Source organism: Podarcis vaucheri (genome assembly GCF_965113315.1).
Source record: "Podarcis vaucheri genome assembly, chromosome: 8".
Lineage (NCBI taxonomy): Eukaryota > Metazoa > Chordata > Lepidosauria > Squamata > Lacertidae > Podarcis > Podarcis vaucheri.
In genome coordinates this window covers 38,466,308-38,485,121 of record NC_138766.1, presented here as the reverse complement: position 1 = coordinate 38,485,121, position 18,814 = coordinate 38,466,308, and the positions used below count along the sequence as shown (strand labels likewise).

Below are 18,814 nucleotides of genomic sequence, written 5' to 3'. Positions count from 1 at the left end.
TCTACGCTCACTGCACAGCTGCACATGGTTAATTTGATGGCTTCAGCTGACTGCCAAGATTAGCATAGCTAGGACAACTGTGTCTATGCCACTAAAAGTCCAAGTGACAGCTCATGGAATTGGGGCAAGTAGAGAAATGGGTTGCCTATCTTCCCAGGCAAAGCGAGCCAGCTAGCCTCTCTCAGAGCTCTGCGGCATGGGCCTAAGACAGGGCAGAGAGACGGAAACATCAACTGTGAACAAAGATTAATTATCTCTGTTGCTTTGGTTAATGTCTTTTCTCCCCCTTTTGCTAATTCTGCTCCAAAAGCCTTGCAACTAATAGAAAGCAGAACAGCACAAGGACAAGAGGAGTAAACATCCCCTTATCCGAAATATGGCTTGCAGTGTTGGAAGAGTGCAGGTCACCTTAATAAAGAATTTGACTTATCCCCAGTTCCAAATTGAACCAGTTTGATCTTTTAAGTGTAAAACAGGGTGGACTCAGATATTGCTTAATGCAGGTTGAAAGAAAGTGGATTGTCATTTGTGATACATATGGCAATGACCAATATTGCTGCTCATCTTAGCTACAATATGTAATGATGTCGTTGGGTTCATGGCAACCTATATACTACAAAGAAACATATTGTGTGCAGTTCATACTTAAAGACAGTGATTGCAAGCTAAATTTAAGAGCAGCTTTCATTCATTTAGGGAGTTTTTTTATATGTTGTGGTTAACGGAAGTTGAACACTAATGTAAGTTGGATGAGCATAACCACCGGCAAAAATACACATTTTCCTGATGACACAGGAAATGTGCAAAATGGCAAAGATCATAAGCAGGAAGTGTTATCCATTGTCTGTTTTACTTTTAAAACTTTTATTAGTTTTAAAACATACAGGGGGGAAAGAAGGAGGGGGAAGAATTTCCACCTCATAAGAAAAAACACTTATCACATACAATATTTCACCTACAATCTGAATTACAACAAATACTTTAAAAGAATCCACATACAAAGATAATAGAAAACGGTGCATTAAAATTATATACAAAAACTAACTACTACTAGTAGTAGTACTACTAAGTAAAAATAAGGCTATGTTTTCAAAAATAATACCTTGGAAGATATCAGACCAAGCAGGTGCATATTGACCAGGCAATATTCAAAATACCTCAGATACATTGACATTCTCCAACATTGTCTGCACACTATACCTATTGTATGGGCAACACTTCTGTCTGCGTGAGAATGTGCAAGATAACCGATGCGCATCCACATCTTTCATTCAACCCAATTAATCCTAACATACACATAGTTGGCAATAACTGAGTTCTTGACATGCCGCAGACCAGTCAAACCAACAATTGGGTTGAGTGTCATTTGCTACATTTACTGCATGTTTCCATAATACACACAGTCACTTCCAATTGTAAGTGTGTATGTGCGTTGGAAGGGGGCGGGGAGTGACCTGGAGTGGAACCAACTCTTCTGGCTCACTCTGGCAATGACAGGAGCTGGGCTACCAACTTTTACTCCCAACCACCCAGTGACTCTCTCTTTCTCTCAGCTTCCCCTCCCGTTGACACTCATGGGATGGGAAACACCTGGCACAGGATGTGGTAACATCACCAGTGGTAGATATATGTCTGTAGGCCTTTCTATGGGAGTACCCTAGACCTCTGGTTCTTTTCCAAAAGGCATGGGACATTCCAAAAGTGGGACTGGAGGGGTGGAAGGCAGGGAGACTAGCAATAGGTGGTTCCAGAGCCAATGACAGGTGGAGTACCTGTTAACAGGTTGTAAGTAAGTAAGTAAGAAGGCCAGGAAGTAGGGGCAGGTTGAGGGTAGAGTGAGGTTGGTTGCGTTGTGCCTCATTCACTCTAATAGACCAGATTTCCACTGGGAAACTTCTCTCCCATCCTAAACCTGGCCCCCCACAGCCTTTGATGGGGGTTAGGATTTCCCTGTGACACAACTCTCTTTACTTCAATGAATGGAGAATTAGAGCCAACCTTTATGAGATTTGACTAAGGGTCTCTAAGAAGAGTAGATGTTTCATTTTTGACATTCAGCCCACCAAGCTGGCCAGTGTGGTGTAGTGGTTAAGAGCGGTAGTCACGTAATCTGGGTAACCGGGTTCGCGTCTCCACTCCTCCACATGCAGCTGCTGGGTGACCTTGGGCCAGTCACACTTCTTTGAAGTCTCTCAGCCCCACTCACCTCACAGAGTGTTTGTTGTGGGGGAGGAAGGGAAAGGAGAATGTTAGCCGCTTTGAGACTCCTGAAGGGGAGTGAAAGGCGGGATATCAAATCCAAACTCTTCTTCTTCTTCACCCAGAGGCTGAATGCTATTCTTCACAGCTCTCTCATTCTTCAGACAGTCATTGTAAAAAGGAAACAAACTCCTTCTACAAAAAGTTATCATCTAGAAAATAAAGAAAATAAAGAAACTAATTACCTTTTAAAAGATCTTTCCATATAGCTATGGGAAGCTCTTTTAAATGGTAATTATGACCAGCTATTTTCACATGGATATATATATATTTCATCCACGTGGGTGGCGCTGTGGGTAAAACTTCAGTGCCTAGGACTTGCTGATCGTAAGGTCGGCGGTTCGAATCCCCGCGGCAGAGTGAGCTCCCGTCGTTCAGTCCCTGCTCCTGCCCACCTAGCAGTTCGAAAGCACCCCTAAGTGCAAGTAGATAAATAGGTACCGCTTTATAGCGGGAAGGTAAACGGCGTTTCCATGTGTGGAACTGGTGCTGGCTCGCCAGTTGCAGCTTCGTCACGCTGGCCACGTGACCCGGAAGTGTCTCTGGACGGCGCCGGCTCCCGGCCTCTTGAGCGAGATGAGCGCACAACCCTAGAGTCGGACACGACTGGCCCGTACGGGCAGGGGTACCTTTACCTTTACCTATGACCAGCTACAGCTACAGACTTTTTTAAATACTAGCCAAAACAGCTTGGGGGGGGGAAATACTGTCTTTATGAATTAATAAGAATTATAACTCATAATTTAAAGAAATTAAAGCTACTATGGGAATTACATGGAAGAGAAGATGCATTTATTGTTGCTGCCTACCAGTCACCATAAGAAAAATGGGTGGGGAAGGCTTGGAATTAACTAATTCAAATTAACTAATTCACGGATATATATATATATATATATATATATTAATTAATCTGCATCACACCCAAAAGTAATTCCCTTAATTTCTGAGTGAACTGAATGTGAATTAAGTTCCTTTTGCAGTAGCTTTTGGGTGTCTCAGTATAATTAGGAGAGACATATTTTTTTGCAATATATCCATGTGAAAATGTGCTGTTTAGAAAATATGCCCAGCCTCATGCCATTTTTGTGCTAAAGCATTTCTCCAATTATTTTTAATTATGCTTTTTTAAATATAAGTTAGCAATTGAGCTAAAATATAATTATGCAATTATTGGGGTGGGGGACTTAATTCACATTTTTGTTACGCATTTACAAAAATAAGCCATGATTACGCATATGTTATGTCTTGCTTCAGAATATTCCATCAGATACCAAAAGGATGTTATACCTTTATGAATGATTTGTTTTAAGGAGCAAGCCTAAACTGGGATGAGATTAGGATCCAGCAGATCTCCGGGTGCTGGGAGGTGCCTGGTGCGGCAGGGCTGCACTGCGTTAACTCCCTTAACCTTGGCTCAGCCAGAGATACAACCTAATGTGTCAATTTTATTCATGTATATGAATTAACCAACTACTTATCCTAGACAGGCTGCATGGGGTATTGCTGTACCAGTCGCAAACCAGGTGGTCTTTAGCTCTTCTTGAACAAGGTACACAAAGCAAACCATTCTAACTTATTGGCATGAGAGAAATGAGCCTGCTCCCACATTTTGGTGTTTTCCTTGAGGAAACAGCTGTGATTGACAAGTACTACAGATAAATACAAGAGTCACACACATCGGGGAACAAGAAGAACAGTCTTGAAAATGAACCGGACAATTCAGAAGGATCTTCCTCGTTAATTCTGAAGCTGTTATTTGCACTTTCCTAGTGTGTGAGTGCATGTGATTTCATTTTGTCCTCAAGATTCAGCCATTGGAAATGGGTCATCACTTGTCTCACTTTGAAGGGATTTCCTGGTTCACTTTGAAGTATTCATTCTCACCGTGTTAAAAAATTCGTTGTCGCCCAAACCAAAGTTAGCATCAAAGAGAGGGCTTCATGTTCTTCCAAAGTTAGGTTTAATTCTTCCCCCACTGGGGAAATATGTGTGCTCTGTGATACTGCTGAATGCCCACTTTACATCTTGAGGGTCAAATAGTAGCATCATTTGTTTATTTCCACACTTCCAGCTTGTGCTGTGTATTGCAACTTTCAAAGATTTTGTTTTTATATTCTTTCCTTTCGTGGTTTTTCAAAGTGAGATACTACAACCATTCATGGCCTTTGCCAAAAGTTCCTTTAGAACGTAATAGATATTGCAAACTTTCAAGTACAAACGAGTAGGATAAAACAACATTTGTCAAAATAAAGACCCAAAGTATAAGGTGTCATAAAAATGCACCTGTCATTTTCCATAAATAAAGTTAAGCAGATTTAGTGTGAAACAATTTACACAGAAGTATGTAAAATGGGGTAAATTCATAAAAGATTATCTAGTTGTAAAATGCAAATCTGTGAAAAAAATATCCATTTATATCATCAGCCACATTTTAACAGATGTCTATTTTAATGGCAAATATATAAATAAATAAATAATGCCAAGTGCACATAATACATTGCCTTTCGTGATTTTTTAAAATAAAACACACACACACCAGTTACTTTTAATATGCCTCTTGCTATCTCCATAGTTTTGAAAGAAAATTGGCCTTAAATCATATACACGTTCAGAATGAAATATGGATTTTAAAATAAAGTTATGGCTAATACTTTAGGTGTTTGCATTACTGTCAGCAATAGGATAAGCCATCAACAGCTAGTTACAGAGAGAGAGAGAAAATGGAATCAAGTATATAACATAATCTGAGAGAAAGAAGGTAAAAAGAAAACAGAAAATGGAAGCTTGGAACAAAATAGATATTTTATTCTTACAAACTAATCAGTAAAAAAATATTAGCCATAATCTAGGTCCATACATGCAGATTATGATTTTCTAGATAGCCTCTTTTTCAGATGTACTCTACACTGTTGAAATCTTAAACTTTCTTTAGGCTGCAATCCTATTCATCAAAGAATGTCCCACTGAGCTCAAAAGGGGTGACTTTTAAATAGACAGTAACAGGGAGTTAAAAGTAAGATTCAGAAATGGGGTGCTCTTTCTGATCTGCATAATTTTTACATTCGCTCAGCCATAAATTTATTCTGTCCTGCCTATGCAATAACTTGCAATTCTATTTCATTTTAAATCTAGGCGAAAATTCACACCAAACCACCTGAAATTTCCTGTTCAGTGTGATTTTTAAAGAAACTGGAGGTCTATCCGTCTTTGCATTTTGTCATCCTATAGTGCATTTTACTTCAAAAGATTACATTGCTATTGTATGCAAGCTTTTGAACTACACATCTTCATTCGAGCACAAAAAATTCAAAGCAAAGGTAAAACAACATTAGACATCATTGTATGTCCTGACTGGTGATCATCATCGAAGTGAACTGAAATGTCTCTTTACCTTTTTAAACATCAAATTTTACCTAGAAACTGAAAACCAAATGACATGCATGCTGTACATAAAAGTTACAGCAGGAATGAAAACACATCCGTTGTGATCAACACAACCATGTAAAAAGAATGGATCAAACAAAACAAAGAAAAAGAGTGAAGTTAAATAACAAAGTTTGTAAGGTTGTTACAGCAGCTGCTTAAACCTCCTAAACTTGAGTCTCATCAATCAAACAAGAAAGGAAAAGATTAGAACACTGGAGATAGAAAATCTAAATTAATACAAAGAAATATACTTATTGTTCACAGGAGGCACTTGCTTTTTGTATCTTCAAACCAAGGAACAAAAAAAACAAATAGCATGAAAGGAATGAGAGGTATCCAAGCCGCCGTCTGTACAAAGTTGATAGGTTAATTTCTGCATAAGTGCATCCCACAATTTCTTCAGCCTTTGTTACAGCAATGGGAAAGGAGATGGCTTCTACTTACAAGCCAAGGCCATGCTATCTGCTGATAAGAATCTGAACAAAAGTTCTGTATGCAAATACAAAGGAGAATCAAGGAGCAGAGTGTTTAATAGCACTACTCTTGAATTATTTTGTTTTGTCCAACTGAAACAAAAAATAGAATTGTAGCGGTGGGAGAGACCTTGGAAGACATCTAGTCTAACTCCCTGGATCTGAAAAATGGGCTGCAGCATTTTAATATTGTAGATATTAATACTTTGCAGCATGAAGCAATCGGATGCATAAAAATGGACTCCTTTTGGAATAAAAATTGTCCAGACCCATAAATGAGATTCAAAACTTTACTAACCAGAACTTCTTAAAAACAGGTACAGAAACATCAAGGTTACTCACGTGAATGCTAGCAGAGGATATCAACAATTAGTTATTAACTAAATGAAGCTCAGAGAACTCTTTCTAGCTTTAGTATTCCAATGGAATTTTCCAGTGTTAAACCCTTAGCAATATAAATACAGGCATTTCTCCATTTCACTTTGGGCAACTAAACAATTAAACTTAACAGCAACCACATCACGCCTGTTGGATAGATAGCTCTCCAACCTCTGCTTAAATCCCAAGGCTTGTTTCAAGTGCAGTGTTGGTCCCATCAAGGCAAGCTTGTCCACTTGTGCAATGGAACATTTCTCCTCACCCCCCTCCTGGTTGCCCCACCAAATCTATTCTGAGAGTTCCCCCAACCCTCCAGAGCAGACCTGGGGAGGATGTGCAGTGTGCCCAGGGGAAGGAGAACTGGGGAAATCTTGTGGCAATGGAACTCCCTGACAAGATGGTTTGCTTTGGATATGAGGCGACACTGACATAGATTTCCGCTCACCCCCTCCAAGAGGTGGGCAGGGTATGCGACACTGAGCAGGCTTACCTGGCCAGGTGCCACCCACCTTGCTACAGGGTGGCCGTTGTCCTGCCCCTATCTCAGCAAGCCAATGGGCTGCCAGCTGGGGGTGGGGTGAGGGCCAGAAAAGGCCCTCTTCAGTCGATGCTCTTTGGCCCAGGCTCACTTGGTTTTCTTTCCAGGTTCATCCACCCAACCCTCCCTAAAATATAACAAGGTCTTCTTTTGCAGGTTAACCTCTTGCTTCCTAGGTCAGCGGGTGCTGCTATGGTCGTATGATGGTTGCTGTATTCAGAACCAGGAAGGAATTTCCCTGCATTGGCAGGTTTCGCCTTCCCCGTAGTGATTCGTCACAACTTTGGTAGTTTTAGGCCTTGGTCAGTATTCTATAGTCTATCTGTGAGTTATGGGCGGCATATTGATGCACCCCCATGTGGTGGCCTTTGCAGGGCCCGTTAAAGGGTTGATTGCAGGAGTCACTGTCCCTAGAGTGGTGGCATATAGGTCAAACTCCCGGCTTTGGTGAAGTGGGAGGGCACGCTGTGTAAGTTCACGCTTTACAGTCCCCTTCCACAACACCTGACTGCCCTGTGCATCCTCAGCCCCTGTTGGGTATGACAGGGATACCTTCCAAGGCCTAAGCCAAGGTTCCTACACCTGAATTCAATAAAGTTGTGGCCTAATTTTAAACCCATACATTGTTGTCATGTCTCATTTCAGGGTGGTGGGGTCAGGGTTTAGCGCGTGGGCTCACAAACCTGGCTCTCAAAAGCTTACACTGCAGCAGGTGTGAGGAAGCTTTTTCAGCCACATTCCCCCATGGACCACCTTCCAGGGCTGCATGTCGTTGGTAGGCAGGGTCGGGGGTAAAAGTGGGCAGGGCAACAGTGGCAATTCATACCTTTGTATAGTAGGCTACATTCCAGTCAGATGCATTTGTCTCAATGTAGGAAAGCAACATTTCCGCAAGGCAAGGTCACATTCAAGCCACACAAAGCACCTGAGAATGGGCACAGAACAAGGCTGGTGATAGAGGTGGGTGTAATGCAGAGATTCCCATGCATCAGACAAAGAGACCCGGATGGCCACATTTACTTCCAGTTTCCCCAGTCCTGCACTACAGAATAATCCTGTCACAAGAGATGCAAGTATCTTGTTTTCCTCCTGGGCCGAATAAAGCTATTCAGCACAGAGTTTTGTTTGCATTCCCCTTTTACTTTTCCTGATTTCCCATTTATCTCTAGTTTTGCTGAAAATATGCAGTCATATCACAGATATTTTGTCACATGCACGCACCCCACTTGGTTCATTGGGCCTAAGCTTATAGGCCAGTTTTTCCCCCCAGATGTAAATCAAAATTTAAAGTCTGTAAATCAAAATTTACAGACATTAAGAATCTTGCAGTATTCTGTGGAGCACTTAACTTCAAAATAGAAAAGTAATGCTTAAACTGTAAGGCAGTAGTAAGCAATGGCTTAGAAGGGAATGAGATATAGAAGTTAAAGTTTAGTAAATAATTTGAAATCCCATAGGTATAAGAAATATTTCTTATGTTCCCTCTGCTGGTGGGGAGCTTGTTTTGGCTTTTTAAAAAACCAATTAGGCTGTAGTTTGAGGAAATGTCCTTTTAATTATAATTACCATATGTTGGACTTATAAGCACATTGGCTCTAGATTATTTTTTACAGTTTATCTGGAGTTTATTGAATATATCCTTTGCATCCCAAAGTCTCCATGTAATCTGTAAAAAAAAATCATTTATTCATTCTACCCTCAAACCCCAGGAAAAACTCTAGAGAGAAATATATATATTTCAACTGACACATTTAAGCCTGGACACTATAAATACCTCATAAAAAGGAAGAACTCTCGGATTTTAACTTTTTAAAAAATTAAAAGAAAGTGCATGGGCCTCAAGAGAAGGGAAAATTCCACCACAGATTGGAGCAAACTCATAAGGCAACAAAAACACTGAAGTAATGAAAAGATTACAATTCTAAAACTGGCATTCTGCATGAGCAGGAACACTAAATAACGAGAGAGCTACTAATAAAATGGGAATTTTATAGAATAAGGGTTACTTCCTGCCAGAATTGGAAAACAGGCACCTGGAGGATATTTTTCCCTAAGCATTAAGTCAAACTAGGTTTAGTCATTCTCTCCATTTGGTCACACATTTTGACATGAAATGTATTCTTAAAGCCCCGGTTGGAAATACAATGGAAAAATAATCTTGCATTTGAAAAGAAAGGGTGAAATCCTGCTTTCTGCATACAGAGGCCAGGTGTTATGGTAGCATAAGGAGCAGATTGCAAGCAAGGGAATGAGTCAAGCCACTCCTGCCCACTCCTTGGTCTTGCTTGCTACTCCATAACAATAGCCCATTTGTGGAGGGAGACCTCAGAGTCAGGCTGCAGTTTCTGAGAAGCAAGCAGAGATAGGGGAAGGGAAGAATCGACTGAACTGCCCTTCTGGTGCAGTGGTTAAGAGTGGTAGACTTGTAATCTGGGGAACCGGGTTCGCGTCTCCGCTCCTCCACATGCAGCTGCTGGGTGACCTTGGGCCAGTCACACTTCTTTGAAGTCTCTCAGCCCCACTCACCTCACAGAGTGCTTGTTGTGGGGGAGGAAGGGAAAAGAGATTGTTGGCCGCTTTGAGACTCCGTAGGGTAGTGATAAAGCGGGATATCAAATCCAAACTCTTCTTCTTCTTCTTCTCTTTGCTTCATGGCTTCTGCTACCCTCAGAAGGAAGTGAAAAGCCCACACTCTTATCCATGGGTAGGCAAACTAAGGCCCGGGGGCTGGATGCGGCCCAATCACCTTCTAAATCCAGCCTGTGGGCGGTCCGGGATCAGCGTTGTTTTTACATGAGTAGAATGTGTGGTTTTATTTAAAATGCATCTCTGGGTTGTTTGTGGGGCATAGGAATTTGTTCATTTTTTTCTCTCCAAAATATAGTCCGGCCCCCCACAAGGTCTGAGGCACAGTGGACCGGACCCCTGCTGAAAAAGTTTGCTGACCCCTGCGGTTATCTATGGCATAAGAATGAGCATTTTGTATATGCTGGGCTCAGGATGCCGGATGTCTCAAACAAATGGAGGATTGTTGTTGTTGTTCAGTCGTTTAGTCATGGAGCATGCCAGGCACTCCTGTCTTCCACTGCCTCCCACAGTTTGGTCAAACTCATGCTGGTAACTTCGAGAACACTATCCAACCATCTCGTCCTCTGTCGTCCCCTTTTCCTTGTGCCCTCAATCTTTCCCAACATCAGGGTCTTTTTCAGGGAGTCTTCTCTTCTCATGAGGTGGCCAAAGTATTGGAGTCTCAGCTTCACGATCTGTCCTTCCAGTGAGCACTCAGGGCTGATTTCCTTAAGAATGGAGAGGTTTGATCTTCTTGCAGTCCATGGGACTCTCAAGGGTCTCCTCCAGCACCAGAATTCAAAAGCATCAATTCTTCGGCGATCAGCCTTCTTTATGGTCCAGCTCTCACTTCCGTACATCACTACTGGGAAAACCATAGCTTTAACTATACGGACCTTTTCTAATGGAGGATTAGAAAAGCATGAATTGTCATGTCCTGGCCTGTTGCACTGCTGTAGGCTCAGCACAGCAGGAAGATACACACTCCTTCTGCGTTTGGTGAGCAGGATTCAGTCCACAAAGTTTCCAAGCTTGCTGACTGAAAGCAAGGGCAAATTACTGCCAACTGCTATAATTATTCTAAACTCAAGGATTCAAGATTTTGTTGAGACATGGTTGTTATAAGTCACTTATAGGAAGCAGGCATCTCACTTGTGTTTCTGTGTTTGGTGGTGAGATTTCTGCCTCAGTAGCACTAAGAGAGAGGCTAAAGGATCGGGATGTTCAACTGCTGTGAATGGAGTTTCACTCTTCAAAGGAGCAGATGCGTAGCTTGCAAGTAGCAGTGGAGGAGAAATTTGATTTTGTTTTCATTTTAATGAGAAACTAACCCGTACTTCATGAACCAACAAGCAAACCAAAACACAGTTGTCTTTTGAAATTTGTACTTTACTGAATTTAGTGGTGCTGTTCTCCAACCAAACAGTGTGTAGCAAGTGCATATACTAGGGGGAAATGCACATTAAAAGTGTTTATATTTATGAAAACAAAATAAGAAACTCCATTAAATTAGGGGGAAGTGCTTACAGATATTTGTTAAAACTGGATCAAAAAACTTGCTTATAAACAAGCTTGCATTAAAATGCTCACGAATTTTCATGAATTATTTTTTTTTAAGTGAATTACCACAGACATGTGGAGAACCAAATTAAGGATTGGGAAAATGACAAACCTAGAAAACCAGAATGGACAGATTTCCCCACCCCTATTCGGGGGACACTCCTTAATTCTATACTGTAACTGGAGACCCAACTAGCTTAATGGCAAAGGATGCCTATTTCCAGCTTCAGCTGGTTCATCATCTGTGGCCTTTATTGGGCCAAGGTAGAGAGGCATAATACTTAACTGTCTAGTATCCTCTTATTTGGATTACTGCACTATGTAGAGCTCCTTGTCAAGATGACCCAAAAGCTTGTGCAAAATGTGGCCGTGCGTGGGGAGCGGGACAATCAAATGGGGTTCATATTAAGGTAAAGGGACCCCTGACCATTAGGTCCAGTCGTGACCGACTCTGGGGTTACGGCACTCATCTCGCTTTATTGGCCAAGGGAGCCGGCGTACAGCTTCCGAGTCATGTGGCCAGCATGACTAAGCCGCTTCTGGCGAACCAGAGCAGCGCACGGAAACGCCATTTACCTTCCCGCCAGAGCGGTACCTATTTATCTACTTGCACTTTGATGTGCTTTTGAACTGCTAGGTGGGCAGGAGTAGGGACCGAGCAATGGGAGCTCACCCTGTCATGGGGATTCGAACCACCGACCTTCTGATCGGCAAGCCCTAGGCTCTGTGGTTTAACCCACAGCACCACCTGCGTCCCTATGGGGTTCATATTTCACCAGCCCTAAAAGATCTGCAGTGGCTGCTTATTTGCTACCAGACCATGAAAGAGAGAGTCTTCCTGTGGCCGGTGTAGCACCATGGTTGCCCAAGTATTTGGATGCCCAAGTGTTTGAGTATTGCATGAACATTTAATCAGAGGATCACATGCAGCACATGGAGAACACATGTTTTGCATTAAGAAAGCTCTTGGTTCAATCCCTGGCTGGGAAAGGCTCCTCTCCAAAACCTTTCAGAGCCACTGCTAATCAGAGTAGGTGCTGAGCTAGCTTGGCCAATGGTGGAAAGCAGCCTCATATCCCCCCGATTGTTCATGTCAACGGCACAACACTTTATCAGTTGTAGCATCGTGCCGTGACAATATCTTGCAGCTGAAGATTCGTCACATGATCCTCAGCCCAGCAACTCATGAGATCGGGCTGTACGGTAGTTAAAATTCAGAATCTGGTTCCAGAGCTTGATGGCTTTTTGCCATGGCTGCCCTTCGTGTTTGCACCACCCTGACTGCAAGAAAGTTGGGTGTGTATATGACACCGTGAAAGCAGACTCCGTTTTATTCAGCACTCTGGATTTAATTGCATCTGTTGTTTTGCATTCGTTTCAGTAAATAACCTTAGCATCTTCCATTTCCCTCTCCCAGACATTTTCTTTGCCTCTTAGAGAAAGCGTTTTTTAAAAATAAAAAAAAGTGAGGAAGCGAGCTTTCTTCATGAGTCTCCGGCCTTACGTAGTGGCCTGTCCTCCCAGTGTCCTTCCCCAGGCCCCGAGTCATGCATCACTCATCTTGTCACATTGAACTCCAGATGCTCCTACCCTAGAGAATGCTTTGACTCTGGCAATTTTTCTTCATTCTCACTAACAATTTGGTAATGAAATATTGATTTTTAGTTAGATTCATATTGATGCTATTAGGTTTGCATTGATAAATCATGCTGGCCTCCTGTCTGAGAGGCTAGAAAGTGCTACACTGAACCCTGGAGATTACAATCAACTCATTGATGTGTTAATTTGATGGATTTTTTTTTGTTCTCTTAGAAGGAGTGGGAGGGGTAGAGGAAGATTTTTCAGTGTGACCCGTTGTAAAGTTTTCACAGTGAAATCAGGGACAGTAATTGCAGGTCTTTGCATGTAAGCCTGCTTGTCTTTCTGCTTATGCACCAATAAGGGTTTTTTGTGCAGGGGGGGTGGGTTGGTTTTTTTAAACAACCCTAAATAAATAACAGGAAAGAAAGGGTGCCTATGTAGGCAATGGTGAGGGGATAGAGATGATATGATGTGCACCCAGATTTTCACAATGGCATGAGGTGGGTGGGGGAGGGAGGGAGGGAGGAATCCACAAGGTATTTAAATCCTAATTAAACTGGCTAGGGGCTGCAGTCCGCAAGCATTTTCTTTTAAAAAAAAGTATTCATAAAAGTATCCTTCAGTCAAGCTCAGTGAGTACTGAAATGGGACATTCTCTGGTAGGTCTAGTATATTTGGAGACTATGGGCCAGGATATTTACTCTCTCTCTCTCCCACTGCCCTTTCTTTCTTTCTTTCTTTCTTTCTTTCTTTCTTTCTTTCTTTCTCTGACTCTCTCTCTCTCTCTGACTCTCTCTCTCTCTCTCTCTGACTCTCTCTCTCTCTCTCTCTCTCTCTCTCTCTCTCTCTAAGTATCACTTAAGAAAGCTGTGGTGCCTGCATGTATCTGTGTCCTATTTAAAACCAGCCTTTAGTTGTGATTTATGGCATTGTGCAAACGTAATGCCTGCCATTAAGGGACAATACGTGCTGAACTCACGGATTGTGCCGAGGTGCCTTTCAAAGTGGTGAGGGGAAGAAGGGCTTTTAAGAGGATGCTTAAGTTAGGGTTTGGTGTTTTGCTTTGCTTTAAACTGAGGCAGTTTAACATCCAAGTTCTGCCCTGTTATTTACCACTCTAAATCCTCATTTGCTTTGGCAGATGAATGTTCATACCAGTGTCATACCAAAGAGATCAGAAACCCCAACTATGGTATTTCTACTTGGCTGTCCTTGCAAGAGACATTGCCACCTCTGCTCAAAGCTGGCTCAAAGCTGGCTTCAGAAATCCTCTTGGGACAGCCTTGAACCCTCCAGTTATTTAATAGGCTCCAGAACTGTTTGTACTAGTTAGAGGTGCAAACTAATTTGTATCTAATTTCTGGGCCCAATTCAAAGTGCTGGTTTTGATCTATATAAAGCCTTAAACAGCTCAGGACCACAATACCTGAAGGACTGCCACTCCCATATAAACTGTCCCGGACAATGCGTCCATCATTTGAGGCCCTTCTTTGTGTGCCTCCTCCATGTGAGGTCCAGAGGGCTGTAACACGAGAATGAGCCTTCTCTGTGGTGGCTCCCCATTTGTGTAATGCTCTCCCCAGGGAGGCTTGGCTGGTGCCTTCATTATATAATTTTAGGCACAAGACAAGAACCGGGCATTTGGCTGATTAATACAGTGGTACCTCTAGTTACAAACTTAATTCATTCTGCAGGTCCATTCTTAACCTGAAACTGTTCTTAACTAGAGGCGTGCTTTCGCTAATGGGGCAAAGTTCTTAACTCGAGGTAACTCTTCCAGGTTAACAGAATTTGTAACCTGAAGCATTTGTAACCTGAGGTGTGTGTAACTCAAGGTACCACTGTATTGTATAACCTTTTAAATGTGTCTGTGGAAAGGGGGGGTATTGTTTTGCTGTTTTGTTTTACTTGTTTTTATCCTTTATTTCTGTGAACCGCCCTGAAATCTTATGATGAAAGACAGTATATAAATCTAATACAAACAAACAAACAAACTGCAGCCAAGAAGAGCCAAGTTCTACTCTCCACACAGTCATTAAGTGCCCTGGATGGGTCACTATATTTTAGGCTACAACATTGTTGTGACAAAATCGGGGGGGGGGGGAGGAGAGAAGAGAACAATGGACGCCTCCTTGAGTTCCCAGACCAAGGGAGAAATAAATCTATTAAATAACTACCATGTCATAAAAATACTGATTTGTGGCCTGCAGATAATATACACTTTCAGGTAGTAATGTTATACAATTAGCTATATGTATAGATAAAGATTCCCTTTTTGCAGGGATGGTGAGTCTGTGAGTCTGTGACACTTCCTATGTTGTTGGACTGCCGTTCCCACCATCCCAGGCCATGGAATCTGCTAGCTGGTGCTGATGGGAGTTGAGTTACAACAACTTCAGGAGACCACAGACTCCCTAGTGCTTGGTCTAAACATACAGGCAAGCAGCTCTCTAATGTTTCAGAGAGGGAGCTGTCCCTGCCCCATCAAAAGACCTCAGGGATTGAACAGCAACTTTCGGTGTGTCAATCATGTGCTCTGCCACCCAATTACATCCCTTCCAAAGGAATCTGGCATTTGCTGGTGGTGGAGAAATTCAGTCCTGTAATAATGCCTGTCTGCCCTGTCCCAAGTGGCACATAGCAGAACACCTGAGAGTGAATAGGGGCAGTCCCGGAATCATAGTCTTCCAGAAACCCAAATACAGGGGCAGAACCAGAAGCAGGGACAGAACAAGAAGTTGGGTCCAGGGACTAGCTAGTTAACAAGGAAGACAGGCCACAGAGCTCCTGTAAAGGCATTGTTCTAGTACTCTGTACCGGGAGCTAAAGACTTTTAAGCCTGAGTTGTCAGAGCTCTGCCTTGAGAACAGCTGCAGACCTGAGATGCCTTTGCCAACTTGCTCATGGATATCCCTTTACCCCGGAGGAGTCCTTGTTCCTCAAGTGGGCACTCTGGTGTCTGGCAGGCTCTGGTGTCTGGTGGCTTCTCAACTTCCACCTGATTCTGTGGAGCTATTTGTGCCTTGAGAAGAGGAGGAGGAGTAGTTTGGACTTGATATCCTGCCTTTCACTCCCCTTAAGGAGTCTCAAAGTGGCTAACAATCTCCTTTCCCTTCCTCTCCCACAACAAACACTCTGTAGGGTGAGTAAGGCTGAGAGACTTCAGAGAAGTGTGACTGGCCCAAGGTCACCCAGCAGCTGCACGTGGAGGAGCGGGGAAGCAAACCCAGTTCACCAGATTACAAATCCACCATTCTTAACCACTACACCACACTGGAGGAGAAGCAAGTTGGATAGCCATGACCCCTGAAGACCCCAGATCCCCTTGCTCTGCCTCACAGTCCCTTGATGTGGGCTGCACCTCCTCAATCTTAGCTTTGGGGAGCTCCAGATCCTCCTTGGAAGAGAATTCCTCCAGTGTGGGCATGACACTGTCACTGCAAAAATCACGTCTGGAAACTCTAAAATGAAAATTCAGAGCTGGATTTCTACAGCAGTGATATGTAGTGGTTACTGTGTCACAACCCTTCCTGGATCATGACACCCACAAGACACAAAGGAAAATATTGGCATGAGTTACTTGTTTCCTGAATAAAATTTATCTATTTTAATTTGACAAATATTGCCGTTTATGACGTTATGCAGAAATTGTTCTGGTGGAACCTCAAATGCTAATGACAGGATAATTTTTTGTTCCCCTTTCCTGTACATCTCCTTCCAGGCACACATTGGATGAATGAAGAGTCTGTTGTTATTTATCAAATATTTTTAAGCCTTCCACAGAAAGTAGATAAATATACATAAACTAGGGGCCTGAATATTCATGTTATAGATTGAATTAAGATATGTTTTGTGGACAATGAAAGAGAATTTAGCAATCACTTGAAGAAATTTCAGAGGAAGCAATTAATAACTGGAATTAAATAAATGAGTAAATTATCTAGTTTGCTGGTTTTCAGACTGATGTATACCTGCCTCGTGCCCTGAAGAGAATACTTACGCTCTTGTTGAATGGTGCAAATTTTAGATAATAGTTAGATAATAAATAATAGTTAGATAATAATGTATGGGAAGGCGGATGGGACGGGACTCAGAACTGAAATTAAAACCCAAAGTAGAAATATATCTATATAACCATAATTTTTAAATACACACACACTATCTGATTCATTTTAAGTTCAAACCACTCTTTCTACATCCTATGACCATTTACAATAAAGAAATACATCTTGATGTGTCAAGAGAAGCAATTGCCCATACCTTCAAAGGATGATGTCAATGGTGAAACTGTTAGATAAATTCTGTTATGCTATTGACATCTTAATGTCACACATTCAGCTGGTATGAGATCAGTAAGGCAAACAGCTGAGTTCAGGTTAATCTCTTTGAACCTCATGGCTCAGCCAAGCCCCTCAGTCTGACATTCTAAACTGCCAGCTTAAACCCCCCCCTTTCTAGTTTTACAGTAAGCAAACCACCAAGAACAAAAATAAGGTAATGCAAAAATAAAAACAAAAACAACCATCATAATGACAAGTCGAGCACAGCTTGTACAATCCTACCTGCTCTGCAAATATAAGTTATGGTAACTATAAATGTGCCTCACCACGGTGTTTTGTATAACAAAACATTCAACAGAGAATCCTACTTTATTTAGATGTTTATGGCTGCACACTTCACACATTATTATTCTCTTAGGAACATAGGAAGCTGCTGAGTCAGACCAGTGGTCCAGCTAGCTCCATATAACCACGTTGCCTGGCAACAACTCTTCAGGGTTTCAGATTGGCTAGACCATCTTGGAGATGCCAGGGATTGAACCTGAGGCCTTCTGCATGCAATTCAATGTGCTTTGCCCCTCAGTTCTGGCCCCTTCCCAAGCTCACTTATTGCAGTTATTCTGTGAACTGCCCTGAAGCCTCAGGGTAAAGAGCGATATATAAATTCAATAAATAAAATATTGGTATTTATTGAACTTGTTCGTGGCTTGTTAAAACAAAAAGGTCTCCATCAGTTTACAGCATACAGTCGTACCTTGGGTTACAGACGCTTCAGGTTACAGATGCTTCAGGTTACAGACTCCGCTAACCCAGAAATAGTACCTCGGGTTAAGAACTTTGCTTCAGGATGAGAACAGAAATCGCACAGCGGCGACACAGCGCCAGCGGGAGGCCGCATTAGCTAAAGTGGTACCTCAGGTTAAGAATAGTTTCAGGTTAAGAACAGACCTCCATAACAAATTAAGTTCTTAACTCGAGGTACCACTGTATTTTAAATCATAAGTAAAAATACACTGGGTATTATTCAACACAGCAGCAAGGAAAATGTTCTGCCGGTGCGACGATTTTTTTTCAGAGCAACAGAACATTCTTCCCCTTTTCCCTCCTACAAACTCTCTCCTCTCAGTCTGTTCCCTCCAGATCAGATTTAGGGGTGATGTGGGATGCTAGTCTGCAGCGGGAAAGTGATAGGCAAGAACAGCAGGGAACTGGTCCACTGTCCCTCAGACCTTGTGGAGGACTAGACTATATTTTGAAAAAAAATATGAAGGAATACCTATGCCCCACGAATAACCCAAAGATGAATTTTAAATAAAAGCACACATTCTACTCATGTAAAAACACCAGGCAGGCCCCACAAATAACCCAACGATGCATTTTATATAAAAGGGCACATTCTACTCATGTAAAAACACGTTGATTCCGGGACCATCTGCGGGCCGGATTTAGAAGGCGATTGGGCCAGATCTGACCCCCGGGCCTTAGTTTGCCTACCTACGGGCAAGAAGAACCAGCTTCCACCATCATCTCTGATTCTTCATTGATGGAAATTATACCTTCCTAATGCTGCTTTTTAGCAATGAAAAAGGCACTGGGCTTTTCTTACACACATAGTGCATAAAATGTACATTGGTTCTCAGTACCCACTGTGGTACTCCAGATATTGTTAGACTACAACTCCCATCATCTATTATCACTGGGACATGCTGGCCCTGGCTGATGGGACTTAGAGTCCAACAATATCTGGCAAT

General features: G+C 42.3%; 1 long non-coding RNA gene across 1 annotated transcript in view; it reads right to left on the bottom strand.

Annotated features, from left to right (window-relative positions):
* LOC309539187 overlaps positions 1–17,182 on the bottom strand; it is a 64,208-nt gene extending 47,026 nt beyond the window's left edge. The window contains exons 1-2 of the long non-coding RNA XR_014222755.1: positions 17,044–17,182; positions 7,901–7,999 (exon numbers count right to left, since the gene is read on the bottom strand). This is a non-coding gene — a long non-coding RNA (uncharacterized lncRNA). The remainder of the gene's footprint in view (positions 1–7,900; positions 8,000–17,043) is intronic.
* Between the last annotated feature and the right edge of the window lie 1,632 nt (positions 17,183–18,814).